Raw genomic sequence first — 6,000 nt, 5'->3', positions numbered from 1 at the left:
ATTTGCACCTCTATTTATAGGCCAAGAGTTCTGAACTCAGACCTTTGCAAGTTGATCAAGAATTGGTGATTTGGCTTAAGAGATAAAAAGGAATCTTTTACATTTAATGCAAAATGGTTAAAGTGACCAAACCATGGTTAAAACTCTAGCTTCTTATCCTCTTCCATTCTGATCTTCTAATCAGAAAATATCTCTCAATTATTGCTTCTATGCATCATTGCTTGAATTATAGGTCATGTAGTCTTGAAACTTAGTGAAAAATGGTGAGAATTCAAGTGAAAAAGTTCACTAATGTCAAAATTCAAAACCATAGCTACACTTCATATTTTTTCATGCTCTTGGACATTTTGGAAAGCTCATATTACACACTTCAAAACCCTAGTTGAAAGTTTCTTCAAGATCCTTAAGGAAGTGGGTGAAAAAGATCCATGAACTTTGAAGAAAATGAAGTTTTAAGTGAAGTTTTCAAAAGATACCAACTTTGAAGCTCCATATCTCTTAAATGGTTGATCTTATGGAAAAAAATTATATGTGACAAAGTTGTTCATTGGATCAAAATCTACAACTTTCATGTTGGAAGTTTTTTTCAGTTTGTAGGTGAAATTTTGAGTTATTCCCTTCCAAAGTTTGGAAAAAACCATGAAAAACACTTAGAAATTTTTCTAAGTATGGAAAGTCAAACTTTTGACTTTTTGATTCTTGATTGATTTTCTTGATTTTTCTTGATCAAATGACTTCATATATCATATATTGATGATTCAAAACTTCAAAAGTCATGGTTGACCAAAATTCCCCAAAAGTCAATGGTGATCTTGTACAATTGACTTTTTCAGACGAATCGCGTTTCTGGAGATTTCAAATGAAACAGGCTATCCTCATCAAATGAATGGTATGAATGGATCATATTGAATAATTAGAGGATATTGAGCCATGGTTTGAGTTGTGACACCATGTCCTGATTAAAAAGTCAGTTGTTCAGTGAATTAGGTCAAAAACCCTAATTGTCGACCTGATGAAATTGATGACTGTGTATCTTGAATTGAGGTGCAATTTCCATTGGATATTGTCATAGGGATTATTTGAGGATGATTGAAACCTTTGATTGACTCCCTGGGGATTTTTAGGGTTTCCCAAATGTGATCCCTGATTTTAGTCCATGATAGTTCAAAACCCTAATCTAATGATTTGAAAGCCTTTGATCCTGTTGAAATGAATCTCTGAGGGCCAAATGTTGATTGTTGATGAAGATGATTCATTTGAAATGAAGGGAGAACAAAACCCTAATTGATTGTTACTTGTACTGATGAGTAATTTCCTGATTAAATCCTGCTGAGTCACAAGTAGCAAACACAAGCTATGCAATTTGTTAGAGATGCAAATGATGTATATGCAATGATATGAGGTGGTATCTTAGGTCAAAAATTGGGGTATGACAGATGCCCCTATTTAAGTTTCTTCAACCTGAGACACGAAGATTGAAAATCTTCGTTTTGATAGGGTGGAAGAGACTTAAATATCAGAAGACGCGAATTTTGGACCTAAGATACCAAAATTGCGAATGATGCAAGGATATCTTTACCGAGGGATATCAAGAATTGACTCCACTGAGGACAAGAGATCGGGAAGGATGTCTCAATCCGTTTTAGGAAGAGAATCTGTTTCTTTTCTTTTTGGGAAAGCAAGTGTATGCTTCACCGGGGAATGATAACTTTGTAAGAAAAGCTTACCTATCGACATTACCGACTATCAGCACAGGAATAGACTTGTTAATAATGCGAAGGTGAAAGGTATGAAACTGTATTACCGACTATCAACATGGTGATAGACTTGACAAGGTAAAAGAGTTTCAAAGGTTCGGTTAATATTACCGACTATCAGCCTTGTGATAGACATATTTAATAATATAACCAGAACAAAAGGGTTACCGACTACCAGCCTCGTGATAGTGGCTTTGAAGACATGATCAATTATCAACCGAGTGATAAAATGATCCTGGAGACTTTGCTAGGGAAATTACTGGTTATTCAGCCTTGTGAACAGTAATAAGGCCCTGATTGTCAAATGGTCTTCATGATTGATTTCCTAGAGAGGAAAAATCTTTTGAAAGAGAAATAAGCTGCTCAGACGATGAGGCTATTGCTTATTGTTTGTTTTTCACGACTCTGTTTGAGGAATCGGAATTCGAATCTCTGGTAAAGACAGGGTTCTATCCAAGAATGAATTGGAAAGAGACACTCAAACAAGACTTTGTACCCAATGAGGAATGAACTCAACTGGGGATTTCCTCCTTCGTTTTGAGAGGAGAAAACTGAAGCAACCTTCTTCCACGAGGAATGATCTCAGTGGGGAACTGGAGAAAGAAGATGTTATTTCTGCTTATGGGTGACAACCTACTGGAGAGATGACACGCCCATACCTGCTTCTTTTCTTCTTTTTTTCTTTTTTTTCTCTTTTTTTTCTTTTTTCTTTTCTCTTTTTTTTTGGGATAGATATATCCTAAACAAATGAACATTGAAAAATGCAAGAATGCATAAATGATGCAAATATGTATGAATGATGAATGTCATGAATGTAGCATGCATACTGACAATACTGACAGACAAAGAAGTGTATACTGGAGACGGACCGACGTCGCAATGCAACCAGATACTTGGCAAATGTTCTTCAACACGGTGTAGATAACACAGGTGATGAATGGTGTTGCACGTTTTTAAACTTTTCTGGGGAAGATGAGCATCTTTTCTTATTGAGATGGAAAAATCTTCTTTACTGGAGATGGAAAATCTTCGTCACTGGGGATAAAAGACCTTCTTCACTGGGGATAGAAGAGCTTCTCCACTGGGGATAGAAGAGCTTTTCCTATCATAATTTTTATTCGTCCTATGTAGATAGCTGTTGATGTTCCTTCTGTTGTTCACAACTCAAAGGAAAATTTCGCTTTTATTTTGAAAAAGTGAAGTAAATTCATTTAAAACTTTTTTTTTCTTTTTTTTTTTCAAAAGTGAATAACACAATTAAAGCGTCATTTTGAAAGCTAAAAGAAATTAGAGATTGCAAACAAATGGGCACAAGGCTCAAATTTACTTAATAGGATGGAAATCAGCTAAAGGCGTGGTTCCATGGAGTATTTACAAAAGTTGGAAATGGTAATTGTGTGGAAAAGGCTACATTGAAAGCAATAACCACTATTTTCCCTAACAACTTTGAGTTCCAACTGTGTTTGTCGCTTCAGATTGGCGATGATTTGATTAAAGATCCTTTGATGAAAAAGAAGACTCCTCAGGTGACGAAGTATGTACTGATGCAGTTACTTTGTCATAAATCCCTAATTTTTGCCTAGATTGCCCTTTCAGGTTTTCAATCTACCGGGATGAATTTTTCTGTTTACTGTCTCTAATTTTTTCCTGGACCGCCCTTTCGGGTTTTCAGTCCACCGAGACGCTCATTTTTGCCTAAGTCGCCCTTTGCGGGTTTTCGACTTACCGGGCTGTTCTTTTGTATTTTTTAGACAAAGTATTTCTTGACTGCATCAGCATTGACAGGATGCGGAAGTTCATCACCATCCATGGTTGTAAGAGTCATGGCGCCGCCAGAAAATGTTCTTTTGACAACATACGGGCCTTCGTAATTAGGAGACCATTTTCCCCTAGAATCTGGTTGAAAAGACAAGATCTTTTTAAGCACGAGGTCGCCTTCTTGAAATTCACGAGGTCGAACCTTTTTGTTGAAAGCTTGTTTCATCCTTGCTTGGTATAACTGTCCATGGCATAGAGCAGTCATACGTTTTTCTTCGATTAAGTTCAACTGATCGTATCTGCTTTGACACCATTCAGCCTCTGATAACTTAGTCTCCATGAGGACTCTCATTAATGGGATTTCAACTTCTACGGGGAGCACAGCTTCCATGCCGTATACTAGAGAAAAGGGAGTTGCCCCTGTTGAAGTACGCACTGAAGTACGGTACCCATGTAAAGCAAATGGCAGCATTTCATGCCAATCTTTGTAAGTGACAACCATTTTCTGGACGATCTTCTTAATGTTCTTGTTGGCGGCTTCGACGGCGCCATTCATTTTTAGTCTGTAAGGAGAAGAGTTATGATGCTCAATCTTGAATTCCTCACACAATTCTTTCATCATTTTGTTGTTCAAGTTTGAACCATTGTCAGTAATGATCTTGCTGGGAATACCATATCGGCAAATGATGTTATTCTTGATAAACCTCACAACCACTTGTCTTGTAACATTGGCGTAAGATGCTGCTTCGACCCATTTGGTGAAGTAATCAATTGCTACCAAGATGAAACGATGACCGTTTGAAGCTTTTGGTTCGATCATTCCGATCATGTCGATACCCCACATGGAGAAAAGCCACGGAGATGAGAGGACGTTGAGTAGAGTCGGTGGCACATGGATCTTATCTGCGTAGATCTGGCACTTGTGACATCTCTTCACGTGTTTGTAACAATCAGATTCCATTGTCAACCAATAGTATCCTGCTCTTAAATCTTCTTGGACATCGCATGCCCATTTGAATGAGTTCCAAAGGACCCTTCATGCACTTCATGCATTAACATGTCTGCTTCGTGTCTGTCCACGCATCTGAGCAAAACCATGTCGAAATTTCTTTTGTATAGCACATCTCCGTTCAGGAAGAAACTGCCAGAAAGCCTCCTTAGAGTTTTCTTATCTTTGTTTGATGCCCCAAGCGGGTACTCTTGAGTTTGAAGGAAGCGTTTGATGTCGTGGAACCACGGTTTATCATCGATGACTGCTTCAGTTGCAAACACATAGGCGGGCCTTTCAAGGCGCGTAATTCTGACTTTAGGCATATCGTTCCAATGATTGACTTTGAACATGGAAGATAGAGTAGCCAAGGCGTCTGCCATTCGATTCTGATCTCGAGGTATATGATGCAATTCAACCTTGTTGAAGAAAGTCAACAGACGTCTTGCATAATCTCTGTAAGGAATCAAGCCAGGGTGGTAAGTTTCCCATTTGTCTTTGATTTGGTTGATCACGAGGGCTGAATCTCCATATATGTCTAGGATTTTGATCCTTAAGTCAATGGCTTCTTCGAGACCCATGATACAAGCTTCATATTCTGCGATGTTGTTGGTACAATCAAATAGCAGTCTAGCAGAGAACGGGATATGAGTACCCTTGGGAGTGATGATGATTGCCCCTATTCCATTGCCAAAAGCGTTCACTGCTCCATCAAAAATTAGGCCCCATCTTGATCCAGGCTCAGGACCTTCTTCAGGTAACGGTTCGTCGCAATCTTTCATCTTCAAGTACAAGACATCTTCATCAGGAAAGTCAAACTTGAGAGATTGATATTCATTAATTGGTTGATGCGCCAAGTGATCGGCGAGAATGCTTCCTTTGACCGCTTTTTGAGCACGGTATTCAATGTCATATTCGGATAACAGCATTTGCCATCGGGCAATCCTTCCTGTTAAGGCAGGCTTTTCAAAGACGTACTTGATCGGATCCATTTTGGAGATTAACCAAGTGGTATTGTTGATCATGTATTGGCGGAGACGTTTTGAAGCCCAAGCCAAAGCACAACATGTTTTTTCGAGCATGGAGTAACGAGACTCACAGTCTGTGAATTTCTTACTCAAGTAATAAATGGCATGCTCCTTCTTACCGGTTTCATCTTGTTGCCCAAGCATACAACCCATGGATTCTTCTAACACAGTAAGGTACATGATTAATGGTCTTCCTTCAACTGGAGGAATCAATATTGGTGGTTCTAACAGGTACTCTTTGATACTGTCGAACGCTTTCTGGCAATCTTCAGTCCATACAACCCCTTAATCTTTGCGGAGAAGCTTGAAAATCGGCCCACAAGTAGCAGTCATCTGAGAGATAAATCTGGAGATATAGTTCAATCGTCCGAGAAATCCTCTTACTTGCTTTTCAGTTTTTGGTGCAGGCATCTCTCGAATAGCTCTAACTTTGTCGGGATCTACTTCAATACCTCTTTGGCTGACAATG

Source organism: Vicia villosa, linkage group LG2, assembly GCF_029867415.1.
Source record: "Vicia villosa cultivar HV-30 ecotype Madison, WI linkage group LG2, Vvil1.0, whole genome shotgun sequence".
NCBI lineage: Eukaryota > Viridiplantae > Streptophyta > Magnoliopsida > Fabales > Fabaceae > Vicia > Vicia villosa.
Note: the sequence above shows the minus strand (reverse complement) of the source record.